The sequence below is a fragment of the Macrotis lagotis genome, chromosome 7 (genome assembly GCF_037893015.1).
Source record: "Macrotis lagotis isolate mMagLag1 chromosome 7, bilby.v1.9.chrom.fasta, whole genome shotgun sequence".
In the NCBI taxonomy this organism is placed as follows: domain Eukaryota; kingdom Metazoa; phylum Chordata; class Mammalia; order Peramelemorphia; family Peramelidae; genus Macrotis; species Macrotis lagotis.
The window spans coordinates 220,633,738-220,653,418 of record NC_133664.1 but is presented as its reverse complement, the minus strand read 5'-3'; positions in this window follow the sequence as shown (position 1 = coordinate 220,653,418).

Below are 19,681 nucleotides of genomic sequence, written 5' to 3'. Positions count from 1 at the left end.
GACTTGAGATAAACACCCTAGCTTGAGAAATCGTCCACATTCACTAAAAAATCCCATACCAAAAGGGTTTTTCCTTTACTCTTTATAATAGCACCTCTCTATCCCCACCCCTTGCCCCCTTATAGAATCGCAGACCAACCTCTTCATTTTACAAATGAGAACCCCGAGACCAGAGAAGGGTCAGAGGGAAGAGATCTTGGAGGTTATATAGTCCAACTGCCACTTTTTATAGAGGAGAAAACCGAGGACCAATGACAATAAATTATTTGTACAAAGTCTTAGGTTACACAAAGTTCCTTCCACTGAATCTCATTTTTTCCTAGGAAAGAAGAAAAGACTTGGCCAAGTTCCTTAACTAGTTAGGTCAAGTTTACTAGTAGATAGTTAATAAAAATAGGTGTTCTAACTCTAAATACGATGCTTTTCTAGAAAAGGAAACTCCCCTGTTTTCCCTGCCATCTTCCCTGGCCTGTGGGAAACCCAGATTTTCTAGAGCTATAACCCAGATTGCCTAGTTTAGGTCTATAATTTTAATACTTTTCCAGAAGAAGGAGTAAGGGAAAACCATTCTTGCCCTAAAAATGATCAAAAACCCTTCTTTACCTAATTCAGTTGAGACTTGATAGGATTTATGGTTTTAAAAATAAATTGAGTAAAAATCCCATAAAATAAATAGAATAACAGAGACTTAAGATGATTTTGCACCACAGACCACTTGTTAAATTTTTTCAGACCACTCATATATTTCTATTTTATGTGTTCTTATGAGTAACTCAAGTTGCTCAAATCAGGGACCATAATGATACTCCTCAAGAATTTCTTTATAGATTTTAGACTTAAAAGATTTTAGATTTTAGACTTTATAGATTTTAGACTTAAAAAATTTTATTAAGTATATGCTATGTATTAGTCACTGTACCTCACAAGTATGGGAAGTTATTGCTATGGTATTATTTTCCCTACTTCACAGAAAGGGAAACCTGAAACAGATTAAATGACTTGCCCAGGGTCACACTTGAACTTGCCCAGCTAGTCACATTTGAACTCAGTTCTTCCTGACTCTAAGTCTAGGCAATGATCCATCAAACTACTTTACTTTGTCAATAGACAAAATAGAATGGCCAGGACTTCATCCTTACTCCTCCCACTGGAAAAGTATTAAAAAGAGTAGGTTAAATTATAATTCCATGTCCACATTCCTCATGTCTTAATAATAGCTATTATTCTCCTTCATTATTAAGACATTTCTAATGCTCTTTTCTCCACCTCTCTTTCATTGCAGTCTTCTCTTTACCAAATCATTCTTCCCTAATGCCAGAAACCCATAATCATGGGATTATAGAAATTAGACAGATAATAGCAATTGACAGAGTTGGGGAGTTAGGCAAGTTGAGCTGAAAAATACCCACTGACCCTAGGTACCTGTTAATATTATTCCCTCTTTGATAGGATCAGCCTGAAACAGCTTCTTTCTTTCTTTCTACCCACAAAATGGGGAAGGTCTTATTTAAACAGCTAGAGTTCTGGACCTGGAATCAGGAAGGTTTGAGTTCAAATCTAACCTCAGACCTCACCAGCCTTTAGGCAAATCACTTTAATGTGTTCTTGTTTCAGTTTCCTCAACTGTAAAGTGGACAGAAAATAATAGCAGCTATATCCTAAGATTGATGTGAGGAGCAAAAGAGATAATATTTGTAAATCCTTAAACACAGTGCCTGGCACATGCTAGGTACTCTCTAAATACTGGTTATTCTTCTTATTAAAAGGAGGTTAAGGTGTCACCAGGACCTGATGCAGCTTCCTTTTCCCGCCCAACTCTACCTCCCAGACAACCTGGGGAAGGACTATCTGATATCCGTGGGAATTGACTGAAAGCTTCCTTGTAAGAGCATTAAAAAGTCCCAAGCACATAGATTCTGGAGCCCTCGGTCTTGGTGGATTTGTGTTTCTATATGGAGATGGGGTTGGCAGGGAGGGAAAGGGGTAAGGGAAGACTATATCTGAAGAAGTAAAATTGTATCTGTTATCCTTACTGTGTTAGGGCAAAGTAAACCTCCTTGGGTTAACTGCAATGCCTTGTGAGTGCCTCATTTCATCCCAACATGGAGCCTGAATGAAAAAGGTGCTGAGTTAGAAGTGCATTTCTAATAACCCTTCCCATCTTACAGCAAAAATTCCCTATCAGTTCATTGCCCTTTATGGGCATGGCTTTTCCTTGCCAAAAAAAAAATCATTCTTCTGCCCTTTGGGGGACATGTTCTACTTTCCTAAAGTGAATGTAGCAAATAGCTGCAGCCAAGGAAAAGAAAAGTGAAAATGTAGCCATTTGGTGCCTTCCCTGTACAAGCTGCTGTTCTGGAATGGAATAGTATGTTCTGAAAAGAAAAGCTACTCAAACTGCTACCTGAAATGACATACATGAACAAAATTATTAATGAAAAGAAGATAAACATTGAACAAAAGAGAAGTAATTGAGATATTATGGGGGGGCAGGGAGGAAGATGTGAGTAGAACATTTGATTTGTAAATAGCAGAAACTGTAAGGGCTGCCAAGAAAGGAACAGAAAGGAAAGGGATTTAAAAAACAAATAAACTAAGAGAGATCATCAAGGATTTAATGGGGGGGGGGGAAGAGGTGAGGAGGGAGGAGCAAGGGGGAGGAGTTAAATTCTCAAGAGAAAAAAAAGAAGTAAGCAGAATTTAAAGATATAATAGAAGTGAAGTTGGAGTGCGCTATGGACTAAAGTTCACAACCTTCCACAGGTGAATTAATCATGTATTTTGTGAGACAAAATTATAAAGTGGGGGAGGATATATAAATTAGAAAGAAGATGGATAGGAGGAAATGAGTGATATATTCTTATTACATCCATAGGAAAGACAGCAGAAAATTACAATCCAAACTAGAAGAAGGAAAAATGTGGGTCTCAACCCAGTGGTTGGTTATGATAATGGAATATGACCATGGGTGAAAAAGGATATAGTCAAAAAATGATGGATAAGGACCTCACATTATTTATTTAACCTATAGGTATTTGAAACAGTGGAAAACCCCCTTCTCTGAGAGAGTATTGTGCTCCATGGACAATATCCTGCTGTAGGAGAAGTAATATGTGAGCTCCAAAGGGCAGCTGGCACTCAGAATAATGGGGAACACAGACCTAGAAATGAGATGGAGAAGGGGAGTAAAATTACACTATACAATTTAAGATACAAGGCAATTGTTAGGACAGGACACATGAACTGATACTAAGAGTGAAAGGGAGAGAGAGAGAGAGAGAGAGAGAGAGAGAGAGAATGGGGTAATAAAGTCAGTCATATAATAATCAGTTAGAAAATAGACCTGAACATTGGTACATAAGAAGATTTGCCTTCAAGAGGAATGCAGAGATGAAAGGAGAAATAAAGATATAGACAATAAATCAGAAAATAAAATTCCAGGGTAGACAATGAGGAAATGAATAAATGGAACAAAGAAAGTGTTCTTAGAAACATAGAGGTAAATAGCAAAAGGGAGGAGAAGAGAGTGGATTTTGAACTAATCATGGAACTGATTGGGGCTGGAAAAAGCAGGGAAAATGGAAAGAAAGAGATGAATAAACAAACAAACAAACAAACAAACAAACAAATAAATAAATAAATAGAGAAGCAGAAGCACAAGAAGTCAATAATTTAAGTAAAATACACAACCTAGGAAAAATGTTAATAAACAGGAATGGGGAATAAAAGGTAGAAGAAAACCTATGAGAATAGCATTACATTAAAAATTAACCATAGATACAAAATATTTATTTAAAGATGGAAGGAGATTTAAAAATTAAACTTTTAATACTAGCTATACAAAGAAAATAATGCAAACCTAACTCATAATTTTAAATGTGAATGGACAATGGCATAATGCATTAGGGAAAAAAACCTTACAATATATTAATAACAAGAAACATATCTAAAAAGTAAAGGTCTACATAGAATCAAAAGGAGAGACTAAAATAAAAATCATGTCATATCTGGTGAATCTGAAATGTAGGAATTGTAGTAAAACTATTATTTTAAAAATCCATTGTCTCAACAGATAAACAAGGAAATTACTTTATTCTTAAAGTAATAGTAGACTGAACCATCATCACTGTTATATAAATATAGGATAAATGGCATAGAATCTAAATTTGAATCATCTATGAGTTCACAGAGAAATTATTAGTAAGCATAAAAATATAAAAATAAAAACATTAAAATGACATAAAGAATAACATAATAAAAATATCACAAACAAAAGATAAACATAAATGGAGACTTAATAGAGACAAATGATAACTTCATCAAAGTTTCAGACTATAAAATAAACTCACAAAAATAAAAATTCTTATATAATAAGAATATCAGAGGGGGTGGAGAGTTAGGTGGTGCAATAGAGAGACCATCTACCCTGAAGTCAGAAAGACCTGAGTTCAAATGTGACCTCAGATATTTAATACTTACTTAGCTGTGTGACCTTGGGCAAGTCATTTAATCCCATTGCCTTGCAAAAAAACATAAAAAAAAAGAACTCAGGAGGCATGAATAGGAAAAGAAGTCCCATTCAAAATTGCTAGGATAAAATATTTAGGAATCAATCTACCAAATACACTCAATATTTTATAAATCTGATCATAAAATGCTTTTTTAAATAGTGTCAAATCAGTTTCTTAAATTGAAGAAATATATTCAGTTCATGATGATGACATTTGTCCTTCATTCTCAAAGAAGACCATGACATCAGGGGAGGTGATACTATGATAAAGACATAAATTAGATTTGAATGAGGGGGTGATGTCCTAAGTCACCAGCCTCACTTTCTCCTCCATAGTCATTTGGATTCAGTGACCAGATATGAGTCCAGACAACTGGAGATAACTCTGGATGCTTGGCAGGGTTAAGAGACTTGCCCAGGATAACACAGTAAGCATCAAGTGTCTGCAACCAGATTGGAACCCTAGTCTTCCTGAGTCCAAGGCCCATGCTTTATCTACTGTACCACCTAGCTCTAATAAATAATATAATAAAATATAATATAATAAAAATTATAAGACTACTATAGTTCATGTATAGATTCATTGTTACACCAATCAAATTATGAAAGGAATACTTTACAAAACGAAATTAAAATAATGACAAAATTAATTTGGAGTTATAAAAGGTCTAAGATATTAAAGGAAATAAAAATGGTTGGAATGAAGGGGGGGAATTGCACATGCAGACTTAAAACTATGGTTTAAAACAGAAACCATTAAAACCATTTGTCACTGCTTTTAAAAACAAAAGAATCAATCAGTGGAACAAACTAGGCAAAGAAGGATTTTAAACAATTGAGCTAAATAAATTCAGAATTTAATAAACCTGAAAACATACCTATTAAATAATTCCCATTTGATAGGTAGTTATGGGATAACTGGAAAGGAAACAAGCCAAAATTAGGTTTAGAGCAACTTCTTATAAATTCAACAGATATGTAAACCAGATATTAAAAAATAGCACCATATATAATATAAAATGTATTCAAGTAATAGCATGGAAAAATTGTAAAAGAACATCAAATTTTTCACAGTTTTGTGTAGGGAATGGATTCTTAACCAATCAAGGGATAGAGGCAATTACAAAAGATGAAATAGATAACCTTGATTACATGAAATTTAAAAGGTTCTTCACAAACAAAATTGATATATCTAGCATAAGAATGTGAGTGGTCAACTGGGGGGAAAATCTTTACACCAAAAATCTCTGATGGTGTCTGGCACAGAATAGGTGTTTATTTGATAAATGCCTATTGTTTGATAAGATTACAAATTAATAGATTAGAAGATTAAAAAAAACATTCCCTAATACATAAGTGGTAGAAGGTTATGAACAAAAAGTTCACAAAAGAGGAATGGAAAGCATTTTAATAAGGATTTATTAAATACCATGTCAGGCACTATACTTTTTACAATATTATCTCATTTAATAACAATAACTGTAAACTATTAATAACCATATGAGAGAATTACTAATAATCAGGAAGTGTACATCAAAATAAAGGTAGGAACACTTACACATTGCTGATAGAGCTGTGTATGGCTCCAATTATTCTTTTTTTATTTTTAAATATTTTTATTCATTTGTTTTCAACAATCATTTTTTCAGCAAGGTGAGTTTTACATTTTTCTACCTCCCTCTCTTCCCTCCCTTCACCTTTCTAACAGAAAGCTATCTAATATAGGCTCTACATGTGTAATTATGCTAAACATAGATTCATATTAATCTTGTTGTAAAAGAAGAATCAGGGTGGCTAGGTTGGCATAGTGAATAAAGCACCGGCCCTGGAGTCAGGAGTACCAGGGTTCAAATCCAATCTCAGATACTTAATAATTACCTAGCTGTGTGGCCTTGGGCAAGCCACTTAACCCCGTTTGCCTTGCAAAAACCTAAAAAAATAAAAATTAAAAAAAGAATCAAATTCAAACAGAAGATAAAAAATTAGAGAGAAAAAAATGACATGAGACAACTGTTAAAAGTTGAAGATAGTAAGCTTTGTCTGCATTCAAATTTCACATTCCCTCTCTGAATATGGATGGCATTTTCCATCACAAGTCTTTAAGAATTGCCTTTGATTATTCTGCTGCTGAAATGCATAAGTCCATCATGGATGATCATCATTCATGCTGTTGTTAGTGAGTATAATGCTCTTCTGGTTCTGTTCATTTCACTCAGCATCAATTCATAAAAGTCTTTCCAGGTTTTTCTGAAATTCTGTCCTTCATGATTTCTTATAGAACAATAGAATTCCATCACATACATACACTACAACTTGTTCAGCCATTCCCCAATGAATAGGTATCCTCTCAGTTTCCAATTCTTTGCTACCATGAAAAGAACTGCTATGAATATTTTTGTGCATGTGGCTTTTTTACCCTTTTTTGTGATCTCTTTGGGATGCAGACCTAGTAGAGGTATTGCTGGATCAAAGAGTATGTACAGTTTTATTGCCCTTTGGGCATAGTTTCAAATTGCTCTCCAGAAAGCTCCAACCACTCTTGAATCAGTTTGGAATTAGGTGAAAAGAGTCCATATTCTTAACCAAGAGATTATACTGCCAGGCACATACACCAAGGAAGTCAATGACAAGGAAAAAAATTAAGTTCTACACCAAAATATTTAAAGTAGCACTTTTCATGTTAGTAAAGAATTAGAATCAAAGTAAATGTCCATCAATTGGGGCATTTCTGGGGTGGCTAGGTGGCACAGTTGACAAAGCACTGGCCCTGGAGTCAGGAGTACCTGGGTTCAAATCTGGTCTCAGACATTTACTAATTACCTAGCTGTGTGGCCTTGCAAAAAAAAATTCTCTTTAAAGGGGCAGCTAGGTGGCGAAGTGGATAAAGCACTGGCCCTGGAGTCTGGAGTACCTGGGTTCAAATCCGGTATCAGACTGTGTGGCCTTGGGCAAGCCACTTAACCCCATTTGCCTTGCAAAAACTAAAAAAAAAAAAATTGGGGCATTTCTAAATCAACAAATTTTGGTTCTTGAAAATGTAATGGAATATTAGGAAACAATAAATATGATATAGAGCAGAGTAGAAAGATTTATATAAATTAATGCAAAGCAAAGTAAGCATACTTGAGGAAAAGAATGTACACAATGTAAATGGAGAGAAGAAAAACCACAGCTACAGTCATTGAACTGAATATTACAAATTTATAATGACAAACTTGGTCTCAAAGAATATAAATGAGAAGTACTTTGTTCCATTTCTTTGCAGAGGTGGAGGAATATGGATGTGAAATGTTGCATATAATAACATATTTTTATATGTTGCTTATTTTTTGCTGGAGAGAAAGCTCCCTATCTCCTAAGTTCAATTCTTATGGCCAGTGAACAAGTTGCTCTCTTGCTTTCAAGACAAATTGGCTTAATTGTGGATTTGACATACTTCTGTGATAGGACAAGCAGGTTCTCCTCAGGACTCCTTACCATGCTCAAGTGTTACAGCTAATGGTAGATTCTGCTATGGATTCCAGTTGGCTGAAACTAACAGGCTTGTTACCTGGACCCTTCTGACTCTGATATTTATTCCCCTAAAATCAGTAAATAATTCATATGATGGAAACAAAAACAGAAGCACCATGGCCACATTGAAATCATATGAGAGGAGCAGCTAGGTGATGCAATGGATAAAGCACCAGCCCTGGAGTCAGGAGGACCTGAGTTCAAATCTGACCTCAGACAATAATTACCTGGCTGTGTGACCTTGGGCTTAACTCCACTGCCTGGCGAAAGAAAGAAAGAAAGAAAGAAAGAAAGAAAGAAAGAAAGAAAGAAAGAAAGAAAGAAAGAAAGAAAGAAAGAAAGAAAGAAAGAAAGAGAAAAAAAGAAAAGAAAAGAAAAGAAAAGAAAAAAGAAAAGAGAAATAATGGGAGAGTTAAAGTTCCAATTTATCCATTGAGAGAGGACCATAGTAATTTTCCTTCTCCTTCAAGTGAAAACACATGTTGAGAGAGCTTTTGTCTGTTCAAACCTTTTGTGTGTCACTGACTTCTAGTTTAGTAGTCAACTGAAAGGCTTGTGAAATAAGCTGACAAGAAACAGAGGATACCTGTCCATGCCGTGAAGTAGAGGGGAAAAGTTCCTCTTATCAAATCATGCATTTCCAGGTGCAGGTTCTCCAAGACTCTATGTGGACCTATGCCAGGCAGAGAATATTCTTCACTGTCTAAGGAGTGGATGCTCCCCTCTACACCAAATTCTCTCTGAACTAATTTAACCTTAACACTATCTTTAAATTAGGGAGATGCATCTTACTCTGTATAATAGTGAATGTAGTACTGGACTTATAATCAGGAAGACCTGGGTTCCAAACCAATTTTGTGTGAATTGAATGATTATTTAATCTCTCCAAGCTTCATTTTCCATATCTGCATAAAGGGGTTGGACAAGTTGGACTTTTAGATCTCTTCCTAGTCCCAAATTTTGATCTCATTGTCCATAACTATAAGATCTGGCTCACTCATGGACCACAACCTTGAGAGAAGTCTGAATCTTCTCTCCCATTTCCAGTCAGGAGAAGCTATAGGGAGTTATATTATTTAAAATTATACGAACTTCTCTCTCTCCCCGCCCCTTTCTATATTCTTCAATAAAGCCTACCCAGACCAACCACAATGATATCCCTTGTTTTAGATCACAGGAAATTCTTGAGCTAAAACAGATCTACCTAGATATACCAAGTGTCCACCAAGACACTTCTATATACATATATATTTGATAATCACTATCTGGGCACTCTGGACTGAACCAATTAGTCAGGAAGCTCCCAATTTTATCCTGGAGTTTTAGCTGATTTCTAGTACCTATTATTTATATAGAACCTGTTATGTACTGGTGGATACAAAGTCAAAAACAAAATGGTCACAATCTTCAAGGAGCTTACATTCTATTGGGAGAATACAGCATAGAGATCATATAAGCTAATATAAGATAATTTAAGTAAGGTTAGAATACATGTACAGAAATGCATATCTCATTCTATTACCTCAATCCATCACTTCTGTCAAGAGGTAGGCATCTTATTCCATCATCATCAATCATTTAGAATCACGATTTTCATTACATTGATCAGAACTCTCAAATCTTTCAAAGTTGTGTTTTATTATAATGTTTTATATGAATTGTTACCCTGTTTCTTTTCACTTCACTCTGCATGAGTTCATATCTTCCCAGTTTTTTAAACTCATTCATTTCTGTATCTTATAGTTTTGCAATAGCATTCCATTGCATTAATATACGATAATTGTTTAGCCATTCCTCAATTGATTAATTTATTCTAAGTTTCCAGAGGTATTTCTGGGTCATAGTGTAGTGATTTTTGGGACATGATTCCAAATTGCTTTCCAGAATAGCTAGACCTGTTCACAACTCAAGAGCATGCCCAAATTTCCTACAGTCCTTTCAATAATCATCATTTTCCTTTTTCAAAAATTATCCATTACCAATATGATAGGTGTGAAATGGAACTTTGGAGTTGCTTTAAATACACTTGTTATTATAAATTGATTCTGAGAAACTTTATATGATTTTTGGATGCTTGGACATCTTCCTCTGAAATCTGACTATTAATATTCCTTGATCTATTTGGCCATGGTCCTTATTCTTAGAAATTTGAATCAATTAATTATATATCTTATAAATCAGACCTTTATCAGGTAACTAACTGCAAAGATTTTATCTTCTTCATTTACCTGTTTGCCACCTCATTTGAATGACATTGTTTCCTTATGAAAAAAACTTTTCAAAATTTATTTAATCAAATTTATCCATTTAACTTCTGTATCTCCAAAATCTCTGATTTTGATCATGAACTCTTTCACTATCTGTAAATCCAAAAAATAATTTTTCCTTGCTTCCCTAATCTATTGATTTATGTCCATTTATGTCCAAGTTATATGCATTTGGAACTTATCTTGGCATGTAGCATTAGATATTGGACTGTTTTCCAGGTTTCCTAACAGTTTTTGACAAATAGCAAGTACTTTCCCTGGTGGCTGAGGTCTTTGACTTTATTGAGCACTTAATCTGTTCCACATTCAATCTATTTTTTTAACCAGTACCATATTGTTTTGATGGTTCCTGCTTTGTCATATAGTTTAAAGCATACAACCACTAGATTTCCTTCCTGTCTTTTTTTTTATTATTTCCCTTAGGATTCATGATTTTTTGCTTTTCCAGATAAACTTTGTTATTATTTATTTCTAGTTTAAAAGTAATTTTTTGGAAATCTGGTATGATATTGAATAAGTAAATTAAATTAGGGAGTATTGTCATTTTTATTATATTTCTTCAGTTATTTACGCCTGTCTTTATTCATGGAAAGTATCTTAAAATTACATTCTATAATTCCTGAGTAATCTTGGTGATCTTTCAAATGTTTTATGCATTCTAGAATCATCATAAATGGAATTATTCCTTCTAGCTCCTTTTGCTGGGTTTTGTGGTTAATATACAGTAATATTTGTGATTTGTGTGGACTCATTTTACATCCTGCAGACTTGCTGAATTTATTGCTTCCACTGCTTCCAATAGTCCATTACATTACCTTAGAAGGCAACAGTTTTGTTTCCTCTTTGCCTATGTTTATCCTCTCTATTTCTTTTTCTTGTCTTGTTGCTATACCCAGGATTTCTAGGGCTATTTTAAAGAGTAATAGTGATAATGGGCATCCTTTCCTTACCCTTGATCTTATTTGAAAGATCTCTAATTTTTCCTCCATTACATACAGTAAAATAAGTGCCTATACTTTCTAGGATTTTTAAAAGAAATGGATGTTACATTTTGACAAGACTATTCTGTACTTATTGATATGGTAATAGGGCTTTATTTTTGCTATCAATATGGTCTATTATGTTTATGGTTGTTCTTATATTGAATTGATCCTACATTTTGGGGCATAAATACAATCAGTTCATATTGCATAATCATTTTAATATATGGTTGTAGACTATTTGCTATTTTATTTAAAATTTTTGCAATGGTATTTCCCTCCATCCTATTCCTCCCCACCCCCTATTTATTCTGTCTGTTCTCTCTCTCTCTCTCTCTCTCTCTCTCTCTCTCTCTCTCTCTCTCTCTCCTTTCACCCTGTCCCTCCTCAAAAGTGTGTTGAATGTGACTACCCTCTCCCAGGATCTTCCCTCTCTTCTATTGCCTACATCTCCTTCTCTCCCCCTATTCCCTCCCATCCCTGTCCTCTCCTATTTTCCTCTAGGGTAGGATAAATTTCTATACCCAATGAGTGTGTATGTGTATTTTATTTTCTCTGTGAGTCACTTCCAATGAGAGTGAAGGCTCACTCACTTCCCTCACCTTGCCCTCTTCCACTCCATTGCAAAAGCTTTATCTTAACCTCTTTAATGTAAAATAAATTAGCCCATTTTACCTTTCCTTTCCCTTTCTCCTAATGCATTCCTTTCTCACCCATTAATTCCATCTTTAATATACCTTCATATTCAGTTCTGTCCTATACCTTGTCTATATATGTTCCTTCTGACTGCTCTAATAAATGAGAAGGTTTATATGAGTATTATCATAATCATCTTCCCATGCAGTAATAAGACCAGTTCAACATCATTGAATCTCTTATAATTGCCCTTCCTGTCCACCTCTCTTTGCTTCACCTAAGTCCTGTACTTGAAGATCAAACTTTCTGTTCAGCTCTGGCAGTTTCAACAGGAAAGTTTGAAAGTTCCCTATTCCATTGAATGTCCATCTTTTCTTTTGAAAGAATTCAGTTTTGCTGGGTAGTTGATTCACAAGAACTTGTAATCCAAACTTTTTAGTCCTCCAGAATATCATATTCTAAGCCCTATGAGCCCTTATTGTAGATGCTGCTTGTTATCCTGACCATAGCTCCACAATATTTGAATTGTTTCTTTCTGGCTTGCTTGTAATATTTTCTCCCTGATTTAGGAGTTCTGGAATTTGGCTATAATATTCCTGGGAGTTTTTGAGATCTCTTTCAGGAGGTGATTGGTGGATTCCTTTAATTTCTAGTTTACCTTCTGCTTCTAGGATATCAGGGCAATTTTCCTGGATTATTTCTTGAAAAATGAACTCTAGGCTCTTTTCCTGATCATGACTTTCAGGTGGCCCAATAATTTTTAAATCATCTCTTCTAGATCTGTTTTCCAGGTCAGTTGTCTTTCCAATGAGATATTTTACATTTTCTTCTAATTTTTCAGTTTTTGGTTTTGTTTTGTTTTTTGATTTCCCATAATTATGGTAAGATAATTAGCTTCCATTACCTTCATTCTACATTTTAAAGAATTATTTTCTTCAGAGAGTTTTTTAAGGCATTCTTCTTCTTCTCATTGGCCTTTTGTACTCTTTTTCCATTTGACCTAAAATGTTTTTTTTTTAGGATTTTGCAAGGCAATTGGGGTTAAGTGGCTTTCCCAAGGCCACACAGCTAGGTAATTATTAAGTGTCTGAGACCAGTTTTGAACCCAGGTACTCCTGACTCCAGGGCCGGTGCTTTATCCACTGTGCCACCTAGCCACCCCTAAAATGGTTTTTAAGATGACATTTTCTTCAGTACTTTTGGTATCTCCTTTCCCAAGCTGAAGATTTGGTTGTCCTGATTTTCCTGATCACTCTCATTTCTTTTCCCATATTTTCCTCTACTTCCCTTACTTGATTTTCTTTTATTTTTAATTTGTTTAAGGCAATGGGGTTAAGTGACTTGCCCAAGGTCACACGATTAGGCAATTAGTGTCTGAGGCCAGATTTTAACTCAGGTTCCCCTGACTCCAGAGCCAGTGCTCTATCCGTTTTTCCACCTTGCTGCCCCCCTTACTTGTTTTTCAAAATCTTTTTTGAACTCTTCCATAGCCTGAGACCAATTCATACTTTTCTTCGAGGCTTTGGATAGAGAAACTTGAACTTTATTATCTTTCGAGTGTGTATGGGTGAACAGGACCAAAGTAATTGTCTATGATTGGATTTTTTTCTGTTGTTTGCTCATTTGCCCAGCCTATGACTTGATTTTAACTCTTTGTTAAGGTGGGCTCTGCTCTCATGGTGGAGGGCATACTGTCCCAAGATTTTGAGGGTTTTTGCAGCTGTTTTCAGGAACTTCCCTTGAGGACCTCAGTTCCTTCAAGATCTTATTAGAGGCTTGGCTGCTCTGCTGGCCTGTGCTCCATCTTAGATCCCACAAGCACTCCCTTCTACCCTGGAACTGTGAGGAGGGTCCTTGTTCTACTATGACAATAAAGTTCCCTTTCCTGAGACTAGGGCCCCAGATTGTGACCTGGATCTGAGAATGGCAAAGCAACAAAGACCTGCCTGAGAGATAGCAAAGAGACTTCTGCACTCTCCCCTGAGTCCCTTACCATCCATGGGCTGAAGTTTCTGGAAGCAGCTGCCCCATGGCTCCTTGCTAGGTGACTCCCCAGGCCTGTTGCTGACTCCCAGCCAGAGCTGCACAGAGGTTTGTACTGGCCTGCACTCAGCACTCACTTTGGCACAGCAGAGTTTCCCTGCTGGCCTTCCAAGTTGTCTTTGACAATCTCTGGTCTGAGAGTCTAGAAACCACCCCTACTGCTACAGATCCATGTGCTCCCCAGGAACCCAGGGGCCCCAAGGGCTGTACCTGGATAGCAGGAGCTGGTTCACTCCAGCATAGCCAGAGTTGGCCCCTTCTAACCCTGGTATAACAGACCATTCCTGTGAATCAAGTTGTTTTGGACTGGAAAATCATTTCACTCAGTCTTTCTGAGGATTTTGACACTCTAGAATGAGGTTAGAATCATTATTTGAAGGTATTTGAAGTGGTTTGGGGGAGAGCTCTTGGGATTTCCTGCCTTCATTCTTGACACCACCCCCCCCATCAAAATTTTTTAAACTTTTTTGCCATATTCTTCACTCCTGTATTTCAATTTCAGTGTTTATTAACTTTAGTTCTTTTTTATCAAGTCATCTCAGAAATCTTCTATTTCATTAAAGAGTCATTTAATTCCTGTGTCGTTATATTTAGTTTTGCAAGATAATTTTTTTCCTAGTTTTAAGCTTTTATCTTTTTTCCTTTTGGAATATCATATTCTAAACCTTCCTCTAATTTATGGTCACATAAATCCCTTGTACTTGAACCCTTTCTTTTTGGTATCTTGAAGCAGTTTTTTTTTTCCTTTGACCCAGAAGTACTTGATCTTGGCTAGAGCATTCCTGGAAATTTTCTTTTGAGGATATCTTTTAGGAGGAAATGGGTGGATTCTTTCCTCCTTTAATTTTCTTTCCTGGGTTCTAAGAGAGATGGGGATTTTTCATTTGCAATTCCTAAAATATGATGTATAGGGGGTTTTTTGGGTCATGCTTTTTAGCTCATTCAAGGATGTCAATTGTTTTGGATATTACATTCTTTGCATTTTTTAATACTTTGATTTTGTTTTAACATTTCTCATTACCTCATTGAATCAATGTTCACTTTGTGACCCATTCAAATTTTCCAAGAGTGAAATTCTTGGTTAAGGTTTATCACTATCTGTTCTGAGATATTAATTTTTTGTCATTTTTTTCTTCCCTAGCCATTCCATTTTGTATTTCTTATTTCATTTCTCCCAAGTACCCCTGTAGTCCTTGTGGCTAGGACTTTTTTCCTATGAAACTTTATATTTGGATTGATTATAAAGTTATTCTCTTCTTGTGTGTGTTTGTCCCTTGGAAGACTTCCAGTCTAAGATATTTCTTTATTGTGTTTAGCATTCTGATCTATTTATACATATCTCCAGACTCAATTTCTGATTTGGGGGTGTGTTTGGATAAAACTGCTTTGGATGATGTTGATGATACGTATAATCCCTGCTTATGTCTGAGTGCAGAAATAAAGACTCAGGAATTCTTTGTCCATGCTGTGGGTCATGTCCAGACCTCCTGGATGATGACTTGGATCAAGACTGTCTGAATACTGCTCTGGGTCTATCTCCTTAGCCTGGGTTCCTGGTTTTCCCAGAACTAGGTGCAATTTTTCCTGCTGTGTTTGAATTCTGAGGATATGTATGTCTATGATTTCCTGAATCATCCACCTACCCTAGTTGTCAGCATTCTGAGTTTCCATGAAACTCTGAACATTCTTTATCAGTTTGCTCTGGTGCATTTTTAGAACTTTGGAATGTTTGTGGGGGTTCTAGATTCTATGCTCTAGGCTCTAGTTCCTCACATGCTGCTATTTTACCACAATTTTCTGACTCTTATGTTCAAGTAACAGTACAGAGGTATTGGGGATAAAAAGACAAGATGAAAAGCATCCCCTGCATTCAAGAATCGAAGTTTCTTCTGGAAGAAGGGGTAGGATGGGACATATAAACAGATATATTGTAATATTTCATAAATATATAATATATATAAACTGATAAATACAACAACTGTGGATAGAACGTGAGGTTTGCAGTCAGTAAAGTGGCTAACATGCAATGACTAGAGCACTAGACCTAGAATGAGGAAGATCTGAATTCAAATTCCATCTTACTATAACTTAGGCAAGTTACAGTTTCCTCATCTGTAAAATGGGAAAAATAATAATACCTACTTTCCAGGGTTGTTATGAGAATCAAATGAATTAATATGTAAAGAGTATTTTGCAAACTTTAAAACACTATATAGCTATTTAACAACAAAAATAATAATTTTAAGAGCAGTAATAATGAGGGGCATTAGTAAAATCTCAAGACGCAGCATCTAGGACATTTTGGCCAGAACATAGAGTCTGCAAGGAAAATGCAAAATAACGTTGGAAAGTTACATTGGATATTCTAAGTATCTTGCATGCCAACTTGAAGATTTTGTACTTTATCCTGGAGAAAACAGAATCCTGAACATTTTTGAACAGGGTTGTAACCTTCTATTCAATAAATTCAATAAACATTTTCATTTATAAGAAATTCAATAAACAGAAATATGACATGCCAGCAACTGTTCTAAGGACCAAATATACATATAATAAAAAGATAGTCTCTGACCTCAAGGAATTTATCTCACAAACAAGAGGAAAGTGGAAAGTGGACTATTGCTTTAGAAAAATGCAATCCCTACCTTAGCATCTTCTCTTTCCTATAAAGCAAGCCAGGGGAAATTTCCTTTCAAAGTGCCCAGTCACTAGATTGAAATTTCTATTGCTGCCTGTTACCTTGTTTTAGAAAAAGAGATTAAGAAAATAGAATTGTAGCAAGAAGTAATTAATGCTATTCAGGATGTGGCCTTTTGCCAAGCAAACTCCAGAAAAGTTGCTAAAAAGGAATAAATATCAAAACTGGAAGATCTAAAAGTTGGAGTGAAACCACCCCATTTGACTCAGATGTTCAAGGCGAAAATGCTTTTTGATCAAATCAAAGCACAGTGCAGTTTCTTGTCAATCAAAGCCTTGTGTGATTGACAACCAAAGCAAGTTGTATAAAAGAAAGAAGCTATCCCATAATTTTTTGGGGGGGAAGAGGAGGGGAAGGAATATTCAACAACAGATTCCAAGTATCTGGATTCAAAAGACTGGAACAAGAATGGAACAAAGGAAAGAGTATAAATGACTCTTCAGCCTTCTTCAAGAGGAGAACCCAGAGAAAGTCCCAAGAAATGGTCAGCTTTCCCCAACTTTGCTTCCCAAAGTATACATAGATATCATAATATAATCTGCTGTTTCATTTCCTAAATATTTCCTGTAAACTAAACTGCCTCAACCACTCAGAGACCTGGGGTTAAAATAGAGACAGACATAAATGTACAGTTATTCAAACAGACTAACCAGATGTTGGATGGGATTTTGTTCTATATGGTTGTTTTAAAAAAGAAAAAGAGGTAAAAAGGAATTTATATGGAAAAAAATTAAGAAGAGGAAGAAATAACTTATTATCTCAAATAAATGATATGCACAAGAAAAAAATATACAAACATTCTGGGAAACAATTTAGAACTATGCAAATAAAAAATCTAAAAAGTCTATTCTCTTTGACCCAGGGATTCCATTTGCTAGGTTTATTCCACCAAGGAGGTCAGAGAAAATAGAAAGATCCCATACATACATATGGAAAAAATGAAAAGGTCCATACCTATAGGAATACCTGAATACAAAGTATTCATAACATCACTTTTAAAAAAATTTCCATATTTTATTTTCACATCTTTTGTTATAAAAAGAACTGCAAACTCAATATAACAGAATTGCACTTGTATGTATAACACAATATAACAGAATTGTAAGAAATAAAAGAAGAAGGGGGAGGAATGCTGATTCAGAAACACCTGGGAGACTTGTATGAACTAATGAAGAATGGAGTGAGCAGAATTAGAACAATGATTTAATGACATTGTTAAGAAAAACAGCTGAGAAAATCTTAAGAACTATGATCACCTTAATAACCAACCATGACTCCTGAAGAGGGATATTGAATTAAGCTTCCTCCCTCTTGAAGAAAAGTGATGAGGAAAAGTCACAGAATAAGATATACTTTACATACATTTTCAGAACCAATCACTGTGTGGATTAGTTTTGAATAGCTTTTCTGAGTGGTTTTTAATTAAGTTTTCTTCTGATACTTCAATTACTCAACAGAAAGCCCTTTAAAACTCACCATGATCCCATAATGGAAGTAAGGGATAAAATATTAACTATAAAATTTTAAAAATAAAAAGAACTTTTAAAATCCAATTTGGGGGCAGCTAGGTGGCACAGTGAATAAACCACCAGCCCTGGAGTCAGGAGTACCTGAGTTCAAATCGGGCCTCAGACACTTAATAATTACCTAGCTGTGTGGCCTTGGGCAAGCCACTTAACCCCATTGCCTTGCAAAAACTAAAAAAATATCTTCCAATTTAACTTTCTCATTTTACAGATGAAGAAATTGAGTCCCCAAATGATAGAATCCACTGGCTCAGTAATATCTTCACATTCTGTTTCTGAATTTAGGGGGTTCATCTGACATGAATAATGCTATTTGCCCTAATCTAAAGATATTACTTACCTTATGGAATAGAAATGTTCCATCATGGAATCAAACAACATTAGAATTGTTAGACCTGAGAGATCATCTAATCTAACTCATTCATTGTACAGTTAAGGAAAGAGAGGTCCAGAGGCTATGTGGCTTATTCAAAAAGTTAGTCAGTCAGTGGATAAGCACTTATTAAGCACTAAGTATTAGGTATTATGCTAAGTATTCAAAATACAAACAAAATAAAAGACAGTCATACTTTTAAGGAGCTATTTAATAGGAATGCAACATACAAAATAACTATATATAAACAAGGTACATACAAGATAAATTGGAAATAATGAAGAGAGAAAATTTACTGAAATTAAAAGTTACTTGGGAAAGTCTTGCCGTAGAAAGTGGAATATTTCTTGGGACTTGAAGAAAGTCAGGGAACCCAGGAGGCAGAGATGAGCAGGGAAAGCATTCAAATATTAAGGATCAGTCAGTGAAAATTCCTAGAGTCAAGAGATCAAATATCTTGTTCAATTAACTCCCAAAGGTCTATTTCTATGAATTTAAGAGTATATGGGGGGAGAGATACAGGGCATAAAATGTAGGAAGGGGTGGAACAAGTTATGAAGAACTTTGAATGCCAAATAGAGGAGGGAGCTTCTGGAATTGATAAAGTAGGGATTGATAAAGGATAGCCTAGATTAAAGATAGACATACAGGAGATTCATCAATTAGTAGAATATTGTAATAATTCAGATCTGTGATCATGTGTCGAAGGAGAGAAGGAGATATATATTTGAGAAGTTACAAAGATAAAATTCAACAGACCTTGACAACAGATTGGATATCAGGTAAGAGTGAAGAGTCAAAGCTTTCACCTAGATTGGGAACCTGAGTGTCTGAGAAGATGACATTGCTCTCAACTGTAATAAAAAAGTTAGGAACAGGAGAGGGTTGGGGGGAAAAACAAGTAGTTCAGTTCTAAATATGATGAATTTTAAATATATGAGACAGCCAGTTTGAGATGTCCAGGAAATAGTTGGAGATCCAAGTCATTAGAGAGACTAGGGATGGATAAATAGATCTGAGAATCATCTGCATAGAAATGATTATTCCATAGAAACTGATGAAATCACCAAATGAAATAATACAGAGATAGAAGAGAAAATGACCCAGAATGTGTCCCTGTGGGACACACTGCTAA